Source organism: Oncorhynchus tshawytscha, linkage group LG19, assembly GCF_018296145.1.
Source record: "Oncorhynchus tshawytscha isolate Ot180627B linkage group LG19, Otsh_v2.0, whole genome shotgun sequence".
NCBI classification, from domain to species: Eukaryota; Metazoa; Chordata; class Actinopteri; order Salmoniformes; family Salmonidae; genus Oncorhynchus; species Oncorhynchus tshawytscha.
Window position 1 is genome coordinate 5,745,317 of NC_056447.1, and position 24,643 is coordinate 5,769,959.

Genomic DNA, 24,643 nt, shown 5'->3' on the forward strand with positions numbered 1-24,643 from the left:
CACTTTGTATGCAATAATAGTGTTTAACAGGATTTTTCAGTGACTACCTCGTCTATGTACCCCACACATACAATTTTCTGTAAGGCCCCTCAGTCGAACAGTGAATTTCAAACACAGATTCAACCACAAAGACCAGGGAGATTTCCCAATGCCTCGCAAAGAAGGGCACCTATTGGTAGATGGCAAAACAAAAAGCAGAGATTGAGCATGGCGAAGTAATTAATTACACTTTGGATGGTGTATCAATACACCCAGTCACTACAACGATACAGGCGATCTTCCTAACTCAGTTGCTGGAGAGGAAGGAAACCGCTCAGGGATTTCACCATGAGGTCAATGGTGACTTTAAAACAGTTACAGAGTTTAATGGCAGTGATAGGAGAAAATTGAGGATGGATCAACAACATTGTAATTACTCCACAATTAGAAGGAAGCCTGTACAGAATAAACATATTCCAAAACATGCATCCTGTTTAAGACTCTTCATATTTCCCATGTTATGGGTATGCTTGTCATTGGTATGGACTAATGAGTTTTATGGGGGAATAAAAATAAATGGAATTGCGCTAAGCACAGGCAAAATCCTAGAGGAAAACCTGGTTCAGTCTGCTTTCCAACAGACACTGGGATACAAATTCACCTTTCAGCAGGACAATAACCTAAAACACAAGGACTGGAGTTGCTTAGCAAGACGACATTGGATGTTACTGAGTGGCCTAGTTATAGTTTTGACTTAAATCTGCTTGAAAATCTATGCATGACTTGAAAATGGCTGTCTAGCAATGATAAACAACCAACTTGACAGAGCTTGAAGAATTTTTTTAAGAATGTGCAAATATTGTACAATCCAGGTGTGCATTGATTCTAGCATGTATTGAGTGTGAATACTTATGTAAATGAGATATCTGTATTTAATTTTCAATAAATTTGCTAACATTTCTAAAAACATGTTTTCACTTTGTCATTATGTGGTGTTGTGTGCTGATGGGTCTGAAAAATATATATTTAATCCATTTTGAATTTAGGTTGTAACACAACAAAATGTGGAATAAGTCAAGGGGTATGAAAGCTTTCTGAAGGGCACTGTAGATAGCTGGCTAGACTGACTTACCAATCTAAAAATTGGCTAATTGAGTGACTGTCAGTGACTGACGTAAGAGAAAAACTGCTGATACACAACCAAAAAATGTCAAACTTGCACCCTTGTGTGTTCTACTATTCCAACTCATACCAGTAATTTGAGACCCCAACTGAGTTCCTATTATTATTAGAATTATTATAATTCTTTGCAGTTTTAAAGCAAGTTTTCTGCAGTTCTACACATTTTGCCATGGGGCGGAGAGAAAATGTGGCAATTTTATTTTAAAAAGTACATGCACTTCTAAAAATGTTGACATGGGGCAGAATGTTTTTTGTTTGTGGTTTGACAGCTAATTTCCTGCAATTCTACCCCATTTGAAATGACTTATGCCATGTTATTAATGATATCTGAGTGAGAGTGACAAAAAATGTATGGGGGCCAGCTAGAGGTGACCGGCGTGCCAATGTTACTACAAGTTTAGTTAGCTGGCTAGACTAATTTAACAATATAAGAATGGTTAGCTGACATGGCTAATTGAATGACTGTCAGTGACTGACATAACAATATAAAAATGGCTAATTCACAACCAAATTTTGAACTTGCACCTTGTGTATTCCACTATTCTAACTCTCAACAGTAAGTTGAGACCTAGACTGAGTTCCTAGCCGCCTGGGGCCCTAGGCGACCCCTTATGTCGCTTCTGCCTGGAGCCGGCCCGGATTGAGTATCAGGAGATGAAGAGACAAGGAGAACAGAGAAGACACATCGGTGAAGGTATAATAATAGACAATTAAAATACAACAGAGGACATAAAGCCAGAGAGAGAGAGAAAAAAGGCAGTAAAGAAAGTGAGGAGACATCCAGAAAACCAGACAGCCAGAAAACCAGACATCCAGAAAACCAGACAGCCAGAAAACCAGACAGCCAGAAAACCAGACAGCCAGAAAACCAGACAGCCAGAAAACCAGACATCCAGCAAAGGGCAACAGTAGGGGTTTGACGCTGTGTCACCGTCTCCTAGAGACCCGGGATGCCCACACTGTGCCAACCATGACATCACCACTGCCATTCAGGGGGGCCTACAGCCATTCGGGGGATCCACTGCCACTCGGGGAGGCCTACACTGCCAATAAATATCTCACCTCCAACTCTCCTGACCAAACCATCTTTCACTCTTGTTTCACTATATTGCATCCAAAACCATTGCTTCGTTTTCCTTTTACAGTATTCCATTTAGCTCCATGTAGGCTACGGAGGAGCTTGACTCTTAGGTAAGAGGCTGTGAGGGGAGACGGAACAGTCATTTCTCAAAAATCATTAAGAATTAGGGAAGTGAATTGTATGATGCCGCAAGACTCAAACGATTAGAAGTTGCTAATGAACACTAATTGCACCACAACTTTGTGCTTGTGTAACCACAACTCATCTACAGCCCACACAGCCAGTAACACATCGGAATATCTCTTCTGCATATTGCATGGCAAATGCTCTCAGGGTAGCCAACACACACACACAATCCTAAGGTGGGCATATCCTATCCATACTTATGTCCAAGAGGTGTCAGTGTTCATGTAATGATTATAAAATGGCTGTCAAAAATGAGTCAGATGCACAGTGACATGTCATCCATCACCATGACAAACCCAAGACAGGGTCACAGGGTTGAATAGACAACAACCAGGAGACACAAATTATGAAAAATACCTGTCAAGGTGACCTTCAGCACAATGACAAGTGATACCATGATACCATTTAAGCTTAAGGTGAGAAAACCCAGAGAGAGAAAGAACATTCTCCGTCCTTTTCCATCTCACAAATCTTATTTTGGGAATCCAGCAAGCAAGGAGGTAGAAATTCCCATAAAATATCCCACAGATATTCCTCTTCAAGTGAATGTTAAGCGCTATGTAACATCTTTGGACAACGGATTTCCATTGTGGAGGTTATGCATTCAAAACCTTCCGGCCCACTCATGTTTTGTCCCTCACTGTATTTGTGATTTGGATTGTGTCCTTACTTGGAGTGTTGAAATGTACGAGTATGTTTGTTGAGGCTTGAGGCATATGTCTTCCCTTCAAGACAAAAGCTCACACAATACACACAACAACAACAACAACAAAAATCAAGAATAGCTGCAACCCATATCATGAGAATGACACCAAGCCAGCATGGTGACAAATCTAATCCTTTCGTTTCCTCTGGGAGAATTTTAGTATGGAACTCTACGTCAAAAAAAAAAAAATGCAGGGATGTAGGCTACATGAAATTGATCTCCCCAAAAGGACCATCTTTGCTTGCACGGCTCGCTTGAGCCCAAGCACCTCAGTGCCTAAAGGTGTGTCAGGCCAGTTGGATGCCTGGTACTCCAGGCCTAGTCAGCAGATTTGGGATCAGGATGGGAGATGGAGCAGGACGACCATTGGGGACCAGTGGGAATAGAAGCCTTCAGTAGAGGATCAATGTTTACTGCTGTACTGCGCCGTTCAAGGGAAACATCACATCAGCCCAATATTCCTGCTTTCAGCAATAATTGCCTGTCTGTGCTGTGACTGCTGTCTGTTTGCTCGTTCGACTGCTCGTACTCCCGCTCTGTCTCTCTGATAATGAAGATAAAACTATCTGTCCTTTCTCTTTGCTCATTTGAGTTGTTCTTGACATAACATGGACTTAGTCTTTTACCAAATAGGGCTGTCTTCTGTATACAAACCCTACCTTGTCACAACACAACTGATTGGCTCAAACGCATTAAGAAGGAAAGAAATTCCACAAATTAAATTTTAACCAGGCACACTTGTTAATTTAAATGTATTCCAGGTGACTACCTCATGAAGCTGGTTGAGAGAATGTCAAGATTATGCAAAGCTGTCATCAAGGCTACTTGGATGAATCTAATATCTAAAATCTATTTTGATTTGTTTAGCACTTTTTTTGGTTACTAAATGATTCCATAGGTGTTATTTAATCGTTTTGATGTCTTCACTATTATTCTACCATGTAGAAAATAGTACAAATAAAGAAAACCCTTTGATGAATAGGTGTGTCCAGACTTTTGAATGGTACTCTGTGTGTGTGTGTGTGTGTGTGTGTGTGTGTGTGTGTGTGTGTGTGTGTGTGTGTGTGTGTGTGTGTGTGTGTGTGTGTGTGTGTGTGTGTATATATATATATATATATATATATATATATAATTAATGACACTGTTTGTTCAGATTATAAACATAATTGTATATGTTCCAGCACACATATCAATAACTGTGCTAAACCATGAGTCATGCATTCACCGGACTTTGGGTATATGAACAGGAATAAGCAATTAAGCAACTTCCGCATGGTTGACTTAGGGCTTGATTCAATCAAATCTGCTTTAGCCAACATCCGCATAGCGATTGTTTTGGCAGTGTCTGTTTTGGAGGGTAAATCAGACCGAGTGCTGTGTGAAACAATGGTGACACAGTACTCAGTCTGGTTAAACCAAGCTAGGCAATCTAGCTAGCTAGACTAAATCACAGGTTTATGTAAGGCAACACACATTGGACCATCTTTGAATGGTGGATTGTATTTTAGTCAAGCTATTCCGAGCCTTATTACTGTTATTATTGTTGTTATTATTATTTATTTTTTGTCTGTGTGTTTGTTTCTTTGTTTGCATGGCTTCCTTCATGGAATCCTGCTGTTATTCATAGATTTCACTTCGCTTCAACAAATTAGTTGATCTAAATAAAAGGTCTCCGTGATTACATTAATTCGAACATATTTCCCCAGACGTGCAACCTGTCAGCCAGGTCATGAACCAACACTCCTAATCCCGGTGTGAGAGTGGTTCTTTGTTTCAAACCCAATCCCAAATCCTGACAGATTAGGAAGTAAGCACCCTGTTGAGTCAATAATGCACAGTCCAGACGCCAAATTTATGGCGAGACGAACTGACTAGAAATTAAGATACTGTTCTCAACACTTCCTCGTTGGTTTTGGGTCAAATTCAGGAATAATGACCTCTTGTGTTACAGAAACCAGAATTTGTAGCGATATAAATAAATAAATAGCGAGATTAGGCCTAATGTGCAACATAATGTTCTATTTTCTCCCGAGATTGCCAAACAATTTGTATGTTGATGTAAAGCCCATCGGTCATTAATGTTTCAACCTCTGTGTTGAGAAGTCAGGTTTTTACCATAATTTCCTGGTTTTAAAGTGCACCAAAAATGACACTAACCATAAGCCTTAGCATTTCTGCAGACACAAACATACCCTGGGTCTGTTCTAACGTGACCACCTGCAAATCTAAGGCGGATTGTTCTTCCTTTGTGGGAGTGGTAGCAAACCAACCTTTATTTGCATGCAATTAACATATATTAATATGTATTACCATTTCTCCCAACAATTAACATATATTAATATGTATTACCATTTCTCCCAACAATTAACATATATTAATATGTATCACCATTTCTCCCAACAATTAACATATATTAATATGTATTACCATTTCTCCCAACAATTAACATATATTAATATGTATTACCATTTCTCCCAACAATTAACATATATTAATATGTATGACCATTTCTCCCAACAGTGGAAGAACTGTTCCGGCGTGATGCATGAAACAGAGGCTAGTTCACCCGCACCACGCACAATGAGCGGCAGAGGCTCCCAAACTCTCATCAAAAGTCTGGAGAGGCACACTGCAATGTTTCAGACAGCACTCAATCCCCGCTCTTCCAAATAGAACGTGAGGTAGTGGTGTTTGAACTAGGGCTAAGACTCCATCGATTTGAAACTATTAAGTAAGTCGTTGTAGCAAATTATACACGCATAATGACGACGGTAATCGCAACGTCCTTCAATTAGAAATGTTAATTAAAGCTGGATGAAGTTGGATCACCTGATCGTGCCTGTCTGCCAGTTTCAACCACAATGCTTTGGCATACCACTACTGTTTATTAAGCTTATGTCTATGGATGTGGAATGGCCAGATAGATTTTTATGGATATGGTTATTTAAATCACTAAATTTCCTATAAACCTGGTAATACGAATTGAATGAATGGGACCGTAAGTAAAACGGCAACATATGAAATCATCATGAAATTGACAACCAAAGGGCTTGATTCAATCTGTATCGCAAAAGTTCAGCGCTATAGCGCGATTGAAATTTAAAGGCAATGATGCAGGAACATTGCCATTCACGGTAAAATTGGCACATGACGTCTCAACTGGAAATGACCTTTAAATTTAAACTGCCCTAACTACAGCGATACAGATTGAATTGAGCCCAAAGCCTTCCCAAACCACACCAGAACACGTGTCTTGTTTTTCCTACAGACCATTGTCCAGTCTACATATCTGCTCAAATTACCATAACCCTATCAGGAAACAAAGCATTTATCCTAGTAAAGTGTATGTAGGCTGTGTGGGTTGAACAGTGGGTAGCAACGACAGTGTGACTCAACACAGTAGCCTCAGGCTAAACCTAGCCTTGCTAAGCTAGCCAATAGCTCTACAAAGCTTGATGAAATGCTATAGGCTACGGCTGATATAGCTAGCTCCTAGAGAGCACCCAAACAGGTTTATCTAATGCACATTAGCTTTGACTTTTGCCCACAAAAGCATTTAGCTGACTGTCAAGCTGGTGCACTTTCACTTGACTCTGGTGGGTGAGAAAGCTACATTATGTTCAAGTTGTTCTTCGTTGAGATTCAAAGCATTACCCCAAAATGTGTGCCTGCGAGCCTGATTATTTTATTGTAAAAAAGCAAACAAATACAAATCACAATGGTAGCCCCTCCACTTTACAGTCATACTAATGGCTAATTCATTAATTTACATAAACTTTCATTATATTACAGAAGGAGAATGAATGCAGTATCCTATCAATTCGCGTAACATCATTTGAATCCCTCTTTCATCCCTGCTATTCCTCTGTTGATCAGTATTTCCATTCATCATCACTGATCGTACAGTCGGCAGGCGCAAGCAGATTCATGCACACACACACACACACACGCTGCGTCTGAGTCACACAGACCATTGCTGAGTCACTGGAGGCCTGGGAGGGTCCCAATTCACCCAGCACAACACTAGTATCCATAGGTAACAACATTGCTACAGAATCTCAAAGAAAAATGTACCAATCACATCGTATTAAACAGCAGAACAAATAATCTGCATGACACGTTTCTTTACAACATTCACAATAACACAGAAAGCATGCTGCCCTAGGCAATAGCTGAACAAAGAAAATCAGTACCAACATTTCTGACATTGACAAACGAGACTAATTCATCCCGTTTACGATTAATGACCTTAAAATCTTTAGAAAATGCACCCATTCCTAAGTGACGTAAACTTTATTATAGTCTATTTGGGAGTTTAGAGGGACGTTTGTGCGTGCTTGTTTTGATTCTCAATATTGTCCTCGATGTACCGAGAGGTAAACACACGTTAACGTCGTTCTCAACAACGTATCCATATCACGCCCACTCGCGGTTAAAAGAACATACATCATCCAATCGAGCGGAACGAATCGAACTACAGCTCAAGGCGCCCAGTGGAAACAAACCAGCATTCTATTGCGCCGATTTAATTGCATTCCTATCTCAATATATTCAATACTACATCTTAATGAATACCACGGCTACATTTTTTTTAACCTGATACAGTTCAATATTAAAACGAATTATGCCACATGCGCGTGTGTAATCTTCACTTCATAGTGCATTAATCCAGTTACTTTGGACGAGGCAAAGAGTGGTTAAACTCCGTCACCTGAGCGTTCTGTACCGCTCTCCCATATGTCAAGGTAGGTTTAAATAAGTGTCTGATTATTTAATGACTTAGTACTGTCTGGCATTTTTTTCAACAAATTACTGTCACGGAAAATATGCTATTCAAACAATAAGAATTAAATGTGAATTAAAAAGTCACCCTGTACATGGGAAAACGGTGGATAAATCAGATGCGTCTAAAAATGGGCTCATGATGTTTCTGATGAAATACATTGAAATGTAATGCAGTCATCTGAGGATAAAGGGAGAGGAGCCAGTCGCCCTACGTCACAAGTCTATCGGTACACATCAAGTCTACCATTGATCAATTCCATGCAAACATAAGGATAACGGACTCCATTTTAGGAACGGCTGAATATATAGCGTAATCATTCAGCATATTTTATGTAAAACCGATTTGCCAGGATTACTTGTCATAGACAGATTTACATACCGTTACCGATGCCGAGCCACTTAAGCGTAGAGTCGTGTGTCTAGAAACCAGAGAGGAGCATTGGTGGTGTGCGCGTCAGGCGCGCGGGCGGGGTGAGAAGGAGGAGGATGAGGGAGGGATTGGAGAGAAGATTGGCAGATTTTGATACGAATGCAGGCCTGTAGCAAAGCGGAACGGGATGCGGCAACATCATCTGCAGCCACCAGCCGTCTATGGTTCAGCTACGACTTTTTGGGCCAGTGAGGGGCGCTATGCGACTCACATATTGCACCAGCTTTAACTCTTCCACTGCTAAGACTAAGCACAAAACATTCTGGTGAGTAAGACAGGGTCGGATTGGGACAACAATTCGGCCCTGTCCGCACCACCAACTCATCCTAAAAACGAAAATCCTACAATATATATACTGCAATTCAGAAAGTATTCACACCACTTGACTTTTGCCACATGTTGTTGTTACAGCCTGAATGTAACATTTATTCAATTTAGATTCTGTGTCACTGACCTACACACAATACCCCATAATGTCAAAGTGGAATTATGTTCATCACACATTTTTACAAATTAATAAAAATGAAAAGCAGAAATGTCTTGAGTCAATAAGTATTCAACCCCTTTGTTATGGCCTAAATAGGTTCAGGAGTAAAAATGTGCTTAACAAGTCACATAATGAGTTGCATGGACTCACTTTGTGTGCAATAATAGTGTTTAAAATGATTTTTGAATGACTACCTCAACTCTGTACCCCACACATATGTAAGGTCCCTCAGTCGAGCAGTGAATTTCAAACCCAGATTGAACCACAAAGACCAGGGAGGTTTTCCAATGGGTGAAAAAATAATAATAAGTCAGACACTGAATATCCCTTTGAGCATGGTGAAGTTATTACACTTTGGATGGTGCATCAATACACACAGTCACTACAAAGATACAGGCGTCCTTCCTAACTCAGTTGCCGGAGAGGAAGGAACCACTCAGGGATTTCACCATGAGGCCAATGGTGACTTTAAAACAGTTACAGAGTTTATTGGCTGTGATAGGAGAAAACTGAGGATGGATAAACAACATTGTAGTTACTCCACAATACTAACCTTAATGACAGAGTGAAAAGAAGGAAGCCAGTACAGAATACAAATATTCCAAAACATGCACCCTGTTTGCAATAAGGCACTAAATTAAACTGGAAAACAATGTGGCATTTTTTAAAACTTAATGTCCATAATACAAAGTGTTATGTTTGGGGCAAATACAACACATCACTGAGTACCACTCTTTATATTTTCAAGAATGGTGGTGGCTGCATCATGTTATGGGTATGCTTGTTAGGATAAAAAATAAATTGAATAGAGCTAAGCACAGGCAAAATCCTAAAATACCAGGACTGGAGTTGCTTACCAACATGACAGTGAATGTTCCTGAGTGGCTTAGTTACAGTTTTGACTTGAAAATGGCTGTCTAGGAATGATCAACAACCAACTTGACATAGCTGGAATAACTTTAAAAAGAATGTGAAAATATTGTACGATCCAGGTGTGCAAAGATCTTAGAAACTTACCCAGAAAGACTCACAGCAATAATCACTGCCAAAGGCTATTCTAACATGTATTGACTTGAGGGTGTGAATACTTCATTTTCAATAAATTAGCACAAAAAAACACGTGGTGATCATCCGTTCACCTACTCTGCATCTCACAAAGACACGGCGGTTAGAACCAAAAATCTCAAATTTGGACTCATCAGACCAAAGGGCAGATTTCCACAGGTTTAATGTCCATTGCTCTTGTTTCTTGGCCCAAGTAAGTCTCTTCTTCTTATTGGTGTCCTTTAGTAGTGGTTTCTTTGCAGCAATTTGACCATGAAGGCCTGATTCACGCAGTCTCCTCTGAACAGTTGATGTTGTTACTTGAACTATGTGAAGCATTTATTTGCCTCAATTTCTGAGGCTGGTAACTTCAAAGAACCTATACTCCGCAGCAGAGGTAACTTTGGGTCTTCCTTTCCTGTGGTGGTCCTCATGAGAGCCAGTTTCATCATAGTGCTTGATGGTTTTTGCGACTGCACTTGAAGAAACTTTCAAAGTTCTTGAAATGTTCCAGATTGACTGACCTTCAAGACTTAAAGTAATGATGGATTGTCATTTCTCGTTGCTTATTTGAGCTGTTCTTGCCATAATATGGACTTGGTCTTTTAACAAATAGGGCTATCTTCTGTATACCACCACTACACAACTGATTGGCTCAAACGCATTAAGAAGGAAATAACTTCCACACATTAACTTTTAACAAGGCACCTCTAATTGAAATGCATTCCAGGTGACTACCTCATGAAGCTGGTTGAGAGAATGCCAAGAGTGTGCAAAGCTGCAATCAAGGCAAAGGGTGGTTACTTTGAATAATCTAAAATATATTTTGATTTGGTTAACACTCTTTTGGTTACTACATGATTCCATATGTGTTATTTCAGAGTTTTGATGTCTTCATTATTCTTCTACAATGTAGAAAATAGTCAAAATAAAGAAAAACCCTGGAATGAGTAGGTGTGTCCAAACTGTATATATACAGTACATTCGTAAAATATCCCGACCCCTTGACTTTTTCCACATTTTGTTATGTTAGTCAAAAAACAAACAAAAACTTCACACAATTCTGTCATATACGCAAAATGTTTAGACTGGGAAGCATGCAACAGGCTTAAGATAAGTGTTTAACATGTCATTAACCACATCAATATGATTTTGTAATTTGATCCCCATATGCAATGTAGATGACGCTGCATTAAATCATTAATTTGTGCAGCATGACTGATTTACAGACGATCTGGAACTTAGCCAAAGATTGCCAGCTACAGAGTCAGACGTGGCACCAGTGTAATTCTGAGGGTCATCCAAAACTCATTGTCATTAGCATCTCTTTTGTAAATGAATTAGGGTGAAGTTTCCCCTAGGTACAGATCTAGGATCATCTTCCCCTTCCCCAATCCTAACCTAACCATTATTGGTGGGAATGCAAAACTGGCCCAAGATCAGCGTCTCTGGCCAACTTAACACCTACATTTACATTTCACTGCTCAGCAGTGCTCTTTTTAGACCTCACCTAATAACACACACACCTTCAAAGTAAACATTCCTGCCATGGACTATGTTCTGTTACAGTATGTGTCCAGGGCTGATACGCCCCCCGTCAACCCAGGGTTGGATTCTGTTTGGCCCACCAGGGTACCATTGATGTGTGTGGTGTGGGAATGGTCTGAGAGATCAATGGGATGATGAGATGGTTGTCGTCCCTCTGACCTAAGCTTTATCTCTCTCTCTCGCGCACTATCTATCCTCCCTCTCACCTTTCCTTCTCCCCTTTTTTCTAAGTATTCCTCCATTTTCTTTCTCCATCTTTCTCTCTCTCTCTCTCTCTCTCTCCATCTCTCTCTCTCTCTCTCTCTCTCTCTCTCCGAACCAGACTACAGTGATATCAGGCCCTGGGATCAATATGAATGTTTTGAATAATTCAACATCTGCTTCAATAATGCATGATGTGTGCACACACACGCACACACAAACACATACATACACACCGTTTTGGAGAGATGGTGCTCTTACACCAGGGTCTGTGCTATCCAGGATCCTTGGGATGTACATACCCCATTGAAGTTTACATTTAAATTGGTTAATCTTATGGTAAAAGTTATGGTTAAGGTTAGGGTAAGGGTAGGGGTTAGGGTTAAGGTTTAGTGTAGGGACGTCCCAAGGATACCACAGACCCTCACGCCAGGTGCCCCTGAAGCCACTTTTTACTCTTGGCTATTTGATTCTCTATTTGTAATCATGGGATTTTTTTCCCCCCATTCATAGTATACATTTGTGAGGTTCCACAACTGTATGAAGTCTACATGAAACAAATCTAATCAGTGACATTGCCTTGTGCTTTTGGGTCTTGTAGATTTTCATGTTGTACTGAATTAACAAAAGGGAGAGATTTAAAAAAGAGTAGAAAATATTGAAACAACTGATACAGTATGCTCCGTAATTGGCCATTAGCCCTGCACCAAAGATCATTCCTGGGTTTCTAAGATATACACTCACCCTCTCCTGCTGGCTCAAGAAATGGTCAAATCACAAGGATCCATATCCCGCAGTGCCGAAGCGCTGTCTGAGTCTTTAATCTGAGATGCTAAATATCCGTCACCAAAGAGAATACTCTTACCTTGCAAAACCTCACCATTCTCAATATTCTTTCTACAGTGCCCCACAACAGATAAAACACTCCACCTATTTCTGTGGGTGAGTACAGGGAGGAATATTGTACCTCCGAGAGACTACTTGAACAGTCGAGAGTTGACCATGAAAAATGGACGCTGGCAAAAACCTTGATCCATGTATTGCTCTTTCTGAAAGATTTTCAGTGAAACCTCAGCGAAAGAAAATTAAACCTTACAGAATGAGACCCCAGCAACATTTCTGAAATATGACTCGACATTTACACGCTGACTATTTTATTACACCATTCTTCCCATTGGGAGAGTTAGCGTGCACTAATATGCCTGGTGAGTGTAAATGGGATTAACGGACAGTCAGTCCACCATGATGACATTGCATTTTACTGCTATTGGATTAGCATAGCAGCAGCAGATTGGATGTACTGTAGCTAGTGACTATGGGCCATTGAGTACTTCCGTGTGGTAGCATATGCCTATTTCCCAAATAGCACCCTATTTTCTGTATAGTGGGTGGCACCCTATTACCTTCATAGTGTAGCACTATGTAGGGAATATGGTGCCATTTTGAGCACAGCCTATAATTTATCGGCATAAGCCTAATACTCATAGTTAATGTCAGCCCATTGTTAGCCTTTTACAATGTTCACTGGATTCTCCCTACAGTATGCACTCCTGTGTATCTCATTTTGACTTCCCTTTCTCAATCTGTAGCCCTGTATACTCTTTCTCACCTCCTGCTTAGCTGTAATGCACTGTAGTAGAGCAAAAACGCTTCCTAGAGAGCACAAGTCAACCCAATGTGCAGGGAGGTGGAAATAGAGAAGTCAAGTGCAAGGCCATGTTCTGTTGGTTTAGATACTACTGACATGTAATGGAAGCTGGCAACTCTTCATCCTCCATTCAAATAATGGCTATTTTTACGGACTCGTTTGCAGTGCGCGTGTGCCTGTGTGTGTGTCTTGACCCTGGCCTGTGCAACTGGGTCCTGGACTTTCTGACGGGCCGCCCCCAGGTGGTGAGGGTAGGAAACCACATCTCCACCCCGCTGATCCTCAACACTGGCGCCCCACAAGGGTGCGTTCTCAGCCCTCTCCTGTACTCCCTGTTCGCCCATGACTGCGTGGCCACGCACGCCTCTAACTCAATCATCAAGTTTGCAGATGACACTACAGTGGTAGGCTTGATTACCACCAACGATGGGAAGGCCTACAGGGAGGAGGTGAGGGCCCTCGGAGTGTGGTGTCAGGAAAATAACCTCACACTCAACGTCAACAAAACAAAGGAGATGATCGTGGACTTCAGGAAACAGCAGAGGGAGCACCCCCCTATCCACATCGACGGGACAGTAGTGGAGAAGGTGGAAAGTTTTAAGTTACCCGGCGTACACATCACGGACAAACTGAAATGGTCAACCCACACAGACAGCATCGTGAAGAAGGCGCAGCAGCGCCTCTTCAACCTCAGGAGGCTGATGAAATTTGGCTTGTCACCGAAAACACTCACAAACTTTAACAGATGCACAATCGAGAGCATCCTGTCGGTGCTGTATCACCGCCTGGTACGGCAACTACTCCGCCCACAACCGTAAGGCTTTCCAGAGGGTACACCTACACCACCTGATGTCACAGGAAGTCCAAAAAGATCATCAAGGACAACAACCACCCGAGCCACTACCTGTTCACCCCGCTATCATCCAGAAGCCGAGGTCAGTACAGATGCATCAAAGCTGGGACCGAGAGACTGAAAAACAGCTTCTATCTCAAGGCCATCAGACTGTTAAACAGCCATCACTAACATTGAGTGGCTGCTGCCAACATACTGACTCAAATCTCTAGCGACTTTAATAATTAAAAATTGGATGTAATAAATGTATCACTAGTCACTTTAAACAATGTCACTTGACATAATGTTTACATACCCTACATTACTCATCTCATATGTATATACTGTACTCTATAACATCTACTGCATCTTGCCTATGCCGCAAGGCCATCACCCATCCACATATCTATATGTACATATTCTTATTCATTCCTTTACACTTGTGTGTATAAGGTAGTTGTTGTGAAATTGTTAGATTACTTGTTAGATATTACTGCACGGTCGGAACTAGAAGCTACACTCGCATTAACATCTGCTAACCATGTGTATGTGACCAATACAATTTGATTTGATTTGTGTGTGAGTGTGTGTGTCACAGGAAAAAGTGGGTACCACACGTAAGTGTAAGGGTTGTTCACAATCAACTCCGACTATCAAAACACTACCATTCCTCCAAAAAAGTAACCCACAGCTCAACCTGGGCTACTACTCAGGGAGACTCAGTGTGCAGGGTGACCCAGTCAGAACCCCCGGGGCTAGCAGGGTAATTAATGGCAGTGACAAGAAGCAGAAACCAGTTTCAGGGCCCTAAATGAGGTCAGAGAGCTGGGCTGCACAGAATCGCAGGGCACTAATAGGACCAGGAAGTGTCGGTTATAGATGTGATTAAGGCTTGATTACTTGTTGTTGCTGTTAGGTCATTAATACAATACATTCGGAATGTATTCCGACTCCTTCACTCTTACCTCATTTTGTTGAATGGAGCAGGGTACAGAGAGATCCTCGATGAAAACCTGCCCCAGAGCGCTGAGGACTTCAGACTGGGGAGAAAGTGTGTATTGTTGTGTGCATTGGTGCTTCACGTACCACCCCATTAGTTTCTTATCATGTGTGTGTGACTGCCTGGCTTAGTTAGAAAGTTCACATGAACTAGCCAACTAATAAGCTAGTGCACATCCAAACGTAAGGAAAAAACATCCTTCTTGAAGCACAAAACTCCCTAGCTAGACATAAAAGGTGTAAAGGCTTGAAAAAAATATATGTTTTATACAGCTTTATTGTTTTAGTTAGAACAAATCTGATGAAAAGGGTGGATTAGACCAGAAAAAGAGATATTATTTGTCCTCTTTCTTGTCACTCCAGTTGGCTCCCCCACGTGGAGGTTCGTGCTCTCTGATTGGTGCAAAGTCAAGTTGTCGGCCACTGCCGAGCATTCTACAAGTAGAAATGCAGATTCGTCAGTACCAGGTTGGCACGCAGCAGGTTCTAGCAAGAGAAGGAACATCCTCCTACTGTGAATAGTACCTATTGGCAGTTTATCAGCAGTCAGATTCTCAGTGTGTTGAATGCTTTACAGTCAAAAGGCTATATAGCCTATTATTGAACATGCAACTGCTGTAATGAAGCGGCTAATAAAACGTAATTTGATCACTCTTTTGTTGCTGAGAATGTTTCTGCACAGCAGGAAATGCAAACTTGTTGTGTATTTGAGGTTTAAAAAGGCTTCTAAAGTTTGTAATATCCACCTTCAGATATCAGACTTGATTTGCCCTACGAAAAATGTATCAACCCCTTCAAAAAAAAAGTCCATTAATTATAATCTACATAATAATTCACATTTCTTGTTACTCCAGGATGATTTTCCTGCTGTAGCAAACTGGCTCAAATTAAGATCCTACATCTGTATGTGACAGACATTAAAATCTCAGTTCCAAATTTAGAAAGCGGGGAATCTAATAGCCACAATTAGAATGGGTTGCTAATATGACTAGGATTATGTTTTTGGCTTTCGGAAAATGAAAGAAAGTTGATATGAAAACCAATAGAATAGGAGAGAAATGCTGGTTAATGGCATGAGGAAGTCTTCACATTTCTATGGTTGGATTTTTGCTAGGCTATTTTGAAGCACTGACATTCCTCATTATTTGAAGTCAAGTAAAACATTCAGGTTTCAAACAATTATACTGCCTCAAACTCACATTTTAATGTGGTAGGCAGTGGTGACCCATCATTCCTGTTTTGAGCCCCACTTTGGTTGTTGCATGTTATTTTGGCATTAATACGTGTCACATATCAGTTTGCAAACAATGTAAAATAAAATAAAATTAAATTGAGTATACAAACATGGTCTCTTTTTTGCTTTCTTGAGTAAGGCAGCTCCAAAATGTAGGTGTTTCAGCCTAGTTCAGTGGTGATGGGGCAGCCAGTGGAAAATACAGAGCTTAGGGGTTGGTAGTGCTCTCTAGATTGGCTCAGTGTTCTGTCACTCAAGAGGAGGAACATAGATGCAACTAAGAAAATTGGAACCATTGACCCTGGATCTAATTAATGATCATCTACCCACTACCCTCAAGCCGCCTCTAACCTCTGTCATGTCACACAATGTATGAATTTTCACATACATTTTTAAGAAGTTATTTTGAAGTCGTAAAGGCAATTTTGGCATCACTGTACTAAAATCTTTTATTATTATTGAATTGGAGGGGATATTGTGCAGTGGGATATTGTGCAGTGGGATATTGTGCAGTGGGATATTGTGCAGTGAGATATTGTGCAGTGGGATATTGTGCAGTGGGATATTGTGCAGTGGGATATTGTGCAGTGGGATATTGTGCAGTGGGATATTGTGCAGTGAGATATTGTGCAGTGGGATATTGTGCAGTGGGATATTGTGCAGTGGAATATTGTGCAGTGGGATATTGTGCAGTGGGATATTGTGCAGTGAGATATTGTGCAGTGGGATATTGTGCAGTGGGATATTGTGCAGTGGGATATTGTGCAGTGAGATATTGTGCAGTGGGATATTGTGCAGTGGGATATTGTGCAGGTGAGATATTGTGCAGTGGGATATTGTGCAGTGGGATATTGTGCAGTGGGATATTGTGCAGTGGGATATTGTGCAGTGGGATATTGTGCAGTGGGATATTGTGCAGTGGGATATTGTGCAGTGGGATATTGTGCAGTGAGATATTGTGCAGTGAGATATTGTGCAGTGGGATATTGTGCAGTGGGATATTGTGCAGTGAGATATTGTGCAGTGGGATATTGTGCAGTGGGATATTGTGCAGTGGGATATTGTGCAGTGGGATATTGTGCAGTGGGATATTGTGCAGTGGGATATTGTGCAGTGAGATATTGTGCAGTGAGATATTGTGCAGTGGGATATTGTGCAGTGGGATATTGTGCAGTGAGATATTGTGCAGTGGGATATTGTGCAGTGGGATATTGTGCAGTGGGATATTGTGCAGTGGGATATTGTGCAGTGGGATCTTGTGCAGTGGGATATTGTGCAGTGGGATATTGTGCAGTGGGATATTGTGCAGTGAGATATTGTGCAGTGAGATATTGTGCAGTGGGATATTGTGCAGTGGGATATTGTGCAGTGGGATATTGTGCAGTGGGATATTGTGCAGTGGGATATTGTGCAGTGGGATATTGTGCAGTGGGATATTGTGCAGTGGGATATTGTGCAGTGAGATATTGTGCAGTGGGATATTGTGCAGTGAGATATTGTGCAGTGGGATATTGTGCAGTGGGATATTGTGCAGTGGGATATTGTGCAGTGGGATATTGTGCAGTGGGATATTGTGCAGTGAGATATTGTGCAGTGGGATATTGTGCAGTGGGATATTGTGCAGTGAGTTTTCTGACATTTTGTCTTCTTGTTGTGCCAACCTAAGATAAAGAATGGCGCATAAAAGTAAAATATATTTTATTTAATATCCTATCATTTCTTACCACATGTTCTGTGTTATCATTCGGGAACCTTCTCATCTAATGATCTAATTCATTTTTACAGAGCATTACTGTCTCATATGAATCCATCTGATTGTGGCTGACCGTATCTGACAAACACACACACTATCCCAGGTCATCTCGCCTCCTCCTCCTCTCCACCTGTGGATCGTGTTGGGGAGGAAGTTCGATATGGCGATTACAGCTGCTTTACGATCCCACCGCTCTCTTGCTTTCCTCCCATATCCCCCTTTCACAGAAATAATAAACGGCCTCACTACAAAGTAACCCATAGGCCTTTTGGGCATTGAAGCCCACATCCGCCCTCATTTCCCATAACCCACTGCACCTAGCCCCAATTAACACGGAATGATCTCTGTGTTCTGGGAAGAAGTAACCGGTAGCTTCCCAAATGGTACCATGTTCCCTTTATAGTGCACTGGTCAAAGGTTATGCACTTCATAGGGAATAAGGTGCTATTTAGGATGTAGACTCTGTCTGTTTGTACAAATTACTGACTGAGAATAAAATGATCGGGAAAAACAAAACAGTTGAAGGATAGAATAGTGGTTTGTTTGATAGTTTCGGTGGATATTGAGCCATTTCTGTTGATGGGAACCCGGTGAGCACCATCGATACTCCCCATGTGATGTTCAGCCTACACACCTCTGTGTGTATCGGTGACTTAACTAAGCCTAGAAGGACTTAATCAGAGTAAATTGCTGACGGTAATCCATGCCTCATGCCTTGCTTCTCTGCTGGGTGTTAGAAGGGATGTGTTAGAGACCACCAGAAAGGATACTGCACATCATTGCGGTCAAATCCTTTTTAGGTCCGTCAGTGGGAGGGAGAAAGTGTATGTGTGTGAGTGCGTGCGTGCGTGTATGATACACACCCTTGATGCTGTGTGTGAGTATGTTCATTGTTTGTGAGTGTCAAGTACAGATGACAAAATGAATAAACGGATGGAGCAAAATGTAGAAAATGCAGACAGGCACAAAATTCGCTGCAGACATCCTTTACAACTGAGGAGGCGAATCATGGGGGTTCGCTGCAGACATCCTTTACAACTGAGGAGGCGAATCATGGGGGTTCGCTGCAGACATCCTTTACAACTGAGGAGGCGAATCATGGGGGTTCGCTGCAGACATCCTTACAACTGAGGAGGCGAATCATGGGGGTTCGCTGCAGACAATTACAACTGAGGAGGCGAATCATGGGGGTTCGCTGCAGACATCCTTTACAACTGAGGAGGCGAATCATGGGGGTTCGCTGCAGACATCCTTTACAACTGAGGAGGCGAATCATGGGGGTTCGCTGCAGACATCCTTTACAACTGAGGAGGCGAATCATGGGGGTTCGCTGCAGACATCCTTTACAACTGAGGAGGCGAATCATGGGGGTTCGCTGCAGACATCCTTTACAACTGAGGAGGCGAATCATGGGGGTTCGCTGCAGACATCCTTTACAACTGAGGAGGCGAATCATGGGGGTTCGCTGCAGACATCCTTTACAACTGAGGCGAATCATGGGGGTTCGCTGCAGACATCCTTTACAACTGAGGAGGCGAATCATGGGGGTTCGCTGCAGACATCCTTTACAACTGAGGAGGCGAATCATGGGGGTTCGCTGCTGACATCCTTTACAACTGAGGAGGCGAATCATGGGGGTTCGCTGCAGACATCCTTTACAACTGAGGAGGCGAATCATGGGGGTTCGCTGCAGACATCCTTTACAACTGAGGAGGCGAATCATGGGGGTTCGCTGCAGACATCCTTTACAACTGAGGAGGCGAATCATGGGGGTTCGCTGCAGACATCCTTTACAACTGAGGAGGCGAATCATGGGGGTTCGCTGCAGACATCCTTTACAACTGAGGAGGCGAATCATGGGGGTTCGCTGCTGACATCCTTTACAACTGAGGAGGCGAATCATGGGGGTTCGCTGCAGACATCCTTTACAACTGAGGAGGCGAATCATGGGGGTTCGCTGCAGACATCTTTACAACTGAGGAGGCGAATCATGGGGGTTCGCTGCAGATATCCTTTACAACTGAGGAGGCGAATCATGGGGGTTCGCTGCTGACATCCTTTACAACTGAGGAGGCGAATCATGGGGGTTCGCTGCAGACATCCTTTACAACTGAGGAGGCGAATCATGGGGGTTCGCTGCTGACATCCTTTACAACTGAGGAGGCGAATCATGGGGGTTCGCTGCAGACATCCTTTACAACTGAGGAGGCGAATCATGGGGGTTCGCTGCAGACATCCTTTACAACTGAGGAGGCGAATCATGGGGGTTCGCTGCAGACATCCTTTACAACTGAGGAGGCGAATCATGGGGGTTCGCTGCAGACATCCTTTACAACTGAGGAGGCGAATCATGGGGGTTCGCTGCAGACATCCTTTACAACTGAGAGGGCGAATCATGGGGGTTCGCTGCAGACATCCTTTACAACTGAGGAGGCGAATCATGGGGGTTCGCTGCAGACATCCTTTACAACTGTGGAGGCGAATCATGGGGGTTCGCTGCTGACATCCTTTACAACTGAGGAGGCGAATCATGGGGGTTCGCTGCTGACATCCTTTACAACTGAGGAGGCGAATCATGGGGGTTCGCTGCAGACATCCTTTACAACTGAGGAGGCGAATCATGGGGGTTCGCTGCTGACATCCTTTACAACTGAGAGGGCGAATCATGGGGGTTCGCTGCAGACATCCTTTACAACTGAGAGGGCGAATCATGGGGGTTCGCTGCTGACATCCTTTACAACTGAGAGGGCGAATCATGGGGGTTCGCTGCAGACATCCTTTACAACTGAGGAGGCGAATCATGGGGGTTCGCTGCTGACATCCTTTACAACTGTGGAGGCGAATCATGGGGGTTCGCTGCTGCACTTCCACCATCCGACACCTGAGTGTTCAAACTCCAAGCTCATTTAAGTAACATACAGTATTGAAGAAGTCAGTCAGGAAGACTGCACTAAAAGGACCAGACATTGGAAAGGTTAGTGCAATAAGGGTTCCTTGGGATGTCCCTACACTAAACCCTGACCTTAACTTCTACCCTTACCATAACCCTTACCTAACCCTAACCTTAACTGTTTTAAACTTCAATGGGATGACCTCAGAGTTCGGACGTCCCAAGGATCCCGTTTAAAATGGTTAAGGTGAGGGTTATGGGGCACTACTTTTGACCAGGGCCCTATAGGGAATAGGGTGCCATTTGGGATGCGCCTGGGTGATCATTTATGGAACAAATGAAACATTTTGATGAAATAAAGAAAACACAGCAACACAGAGACACATGAATGACACACAGTTTCAATAGGCTTCAAGGCCACACAGCTGACAACAGGAGTCACATACACTGAGTGCACAAAACATTAGGAACACCTTCCTAAAATTAAGCTGCACCCCCTTTTGTCCGCAGAATAGCCTCAATTCATCGGGGCACGGACTCTACAAGGTGTTGAAAGAGTTCCACAGGGATGCTGGCCCATGTTGACACCAATGCATCCCATAGTTGTGTCAAGTTGGCTGGATGTCCTTTGGGTGGTGGATCATTCTCGATACACACAGGAAACTGTTGTGCGGGAAAAACCCAGCAGCGTTGCAGTTCTTGACACACTCAAACCGGTTTCCTGGACACAGATTAAGCTTCCTGGACCTAGAAATATTTTTTATGGAGTTTCTCCATTTGAGCTTGCTCCAGGACTGAGTTGTGTCTTTCCATCGACTTTGAGCAACATGATCCCATTATCTATTTCTGCAATGCAGGTGTTGAATTTCCCTCATCATTCAGTGCCATTGATCTGCATTGTAGCCTATCTAATGCTGAACAGAGGAGTGCAATTGATAGCCCCAGCCCCAGCCCCCCATCCCAGCCATCCCCGGCCCTCCAAAGCAGTCCCAGCCTCACTCAACCTGAGCTGCCTCAGAGAACCAGCAGTCCCTTTGTCTCCACCACAAAGCTCAGAATCAGCACAATCTGATTTCGCTCTCGAGTGCCCTTGGCTGGGAACGGTGGCCTCGCTCACCCCCATTTCTGCCTGGAGGACCAGCATGCAGACGTGAAGTAATGCAGAGGTGGTCTAAAATGAGAACCACAAGCTCGGTCATGAACACACCGTTTTTCAACCCTTTATTGTGCTAGTGTTTCAAACCTCAGCGTCGACAGAATAAACCCATAATTATTGACGTGAGCAACTGCACAAAGCCATTGGATGTGTTGCATGTTCTGACTATTCTGCATTCATTCCGTTTCTGCAAAGAGCACGAATCGATGAAATCTAAGCCAGAGCTAAGTGGGAAACCTAGCTGTTGTTTGAATGTCAAACAAAAAAGTAATGAGAGGTGACGGCATGGTCCATTACCTCATCACCACTGTTGTGTCAAGTCCAGTTTGCCGTTGAAGTAAATTACTACTAAAGGGCTTGTAAAACCTTTCATTGTTCCCTTGGGCTTAAACCACAATATCCACATTGTTATGAGATTCTTAAGAGCAATGGTCCTGGGATACTAGATCACTAAGAATAGATCGAAGCTGCCCACACAAGCAGGACACAGGGTCACTGATAGAGCAGATGGCTTTATGCAGCACAATGTCTGTGTGCATTTGGTAGCCATAGCAACGCTTTCGACACCTTGAAGCGACCTGGAAACACGGAACGGTTGAAACCGAAAAAAAGTTACACCGCTATAAAAAGAAGCATTCTTTTAAGATAGAACGTCCTCTGGATGTTTATCCTCTCGAAGGAATGCTGTGTCATTTCTGCTTGCTCTGATATGGCTCAGCATTTACAGTCGGTGCAGTGTAATAATCTATCCTGTAGTTTGTTTGTGTGTGTGTGCTCTCAAGTTACCTGGCAGGGAATTTACTCTCCTCCCCTCTCTCTAAAACCTGACTCTGCAGTACCCCTGCCCCTGACACAGCTCCCCAATAATAACCATGGTGATTATATATATTTTTATATTTTTTATTTAACCTTAATTTAGTCAGTTAAAAAACAAATTCTTATTCACAGTGACAGCCTTAAATCACGTTAACCTAGTGGGTTCACTGCCTTATTCAGGGACAGAACAACAGATTCTCACCTTGTCAGCACGGGGATTCGATCCAGCAACCTTTCGGTTATTGGCCCGACGCTCTAACCACTAAGCTACCTGCCGCCCCAAAAGATAAAGCAATGAAGAATGTGGAGGCTATGGGATGCCTGTCAAGCCCCTGGATACCATGCAGAAATGTCAACCACCATCACAGGACTAAGAAATGTTGGTGTGTCTATAACATGTCTACTGTAGCAAAGTGGGGCTCATCTTCAATGCAATGAATTCAAATCGCAGTCTTAAACCCTTAGTATCGTGTTTCACAGCTCATTTTATGTGACAAAGATGAATGAAGTAAGTAAGGATTACTATCATTATTCCTAGGCAACAGGTAACAGGGATTACGTCTAACGTTCAAGGTGAATGAGGTAATAGACTTGTTCCAACATTAAAGAAATGCATTCTTACCTCCATCCTCATTTCATTTAATCACAGACCTGAAAAGGCTGGATTGGTGACCGCAATAGGGGGATACTACAAACGTGTCGTGTCTCGTTGTTCCCGTGTCGCTAATCGTTCATAGATCAGTGAGGTCCTGAAGGAAGTGAGGGAGGGAGGAAGGATATTTTTTCAAAAGCATTTGAACTGGACCCAAGTCTCCATAGAGTACCTCGCCAGTCACCTCGCCTCGCACCAGAGTACTATTACCGTACCCTAGAATTCAGGCACGTGCACAGACAGGGTTTCCAGTCTCCAAAATGTCCTTTTCGGTGGTAGTATAATGTCCCCAAAAATGTATACTTTTTTGTTGTTGTTGTCATTGTTGTTGTTCTGAACCCAATGTCCGCAAGTCGTCGCATAATTCTCATCTCAGCATCGAAACCAAAAAAAGTTGAGCATCTTGATTGTTGGCCAATGAACAGTCATCAGCACTGGCGCGGAAAGGCGGGCACGCATATCCAGATCAGTGACCAGAAAGAACTTGTTCAATTTCCTCCTCCTGCCTGGCAAAACAGAGTAGGCCAACGTTTTGAAAATCCATCACTGTTTTTGCCTGTAATGACAGGCTACATTTGCACAGCGATTGTGCGTGCGTGGTCGCGAGTTTTGTAGCACTCCTTTATGGGGCGTGGCGGGTCAAAGTTTGGTATACATGGGATACATGAGAGTGGCAAGAAATGGAGCTAGGTATAGTAATGGTAGGCTATAGTATTTCTGACAATCTTCTCTTTTGACTGGAATTGTGTAAGCCCTTGGTTAATAAGTGCAGCATTTATTTCTTATTTCAGTTCAAAATAATTGAGCAAAATACTTCACTCATCGGTCAACATGTCCGTTTTCATGGTTTCAGGATTTGTTTTGTTTGATAACACCCCCCCCAACAGGTTTGTGCAAGGCCCTGATATAATTATATAACTTCATTTAATAGGATCTCTGTGTACTCTACCTATTAATGAAGTAGCATCTTATTTATATGAACATGAATTCTTGTCAATTGGTGTTAGAACATGGCCTGGTCCCAGATCTGTTTA

At 42.6% G+C, this 24,643-nt stretch overlaps 1 protein-coding gene across 3 annotated transcripts in view; it reads right to left on the reverse strand.

Annotated features, from left to right (window-relative positions):
* LOC112219190 (microtubule-associated protein 1B) overlaps positions 1-24,643 on the reverse strand; it is a 72,380-nt gene that overhangs the window by 33,145 nt on the left and 14,592 nt on the right. The window lies entirely within an intron of this gene.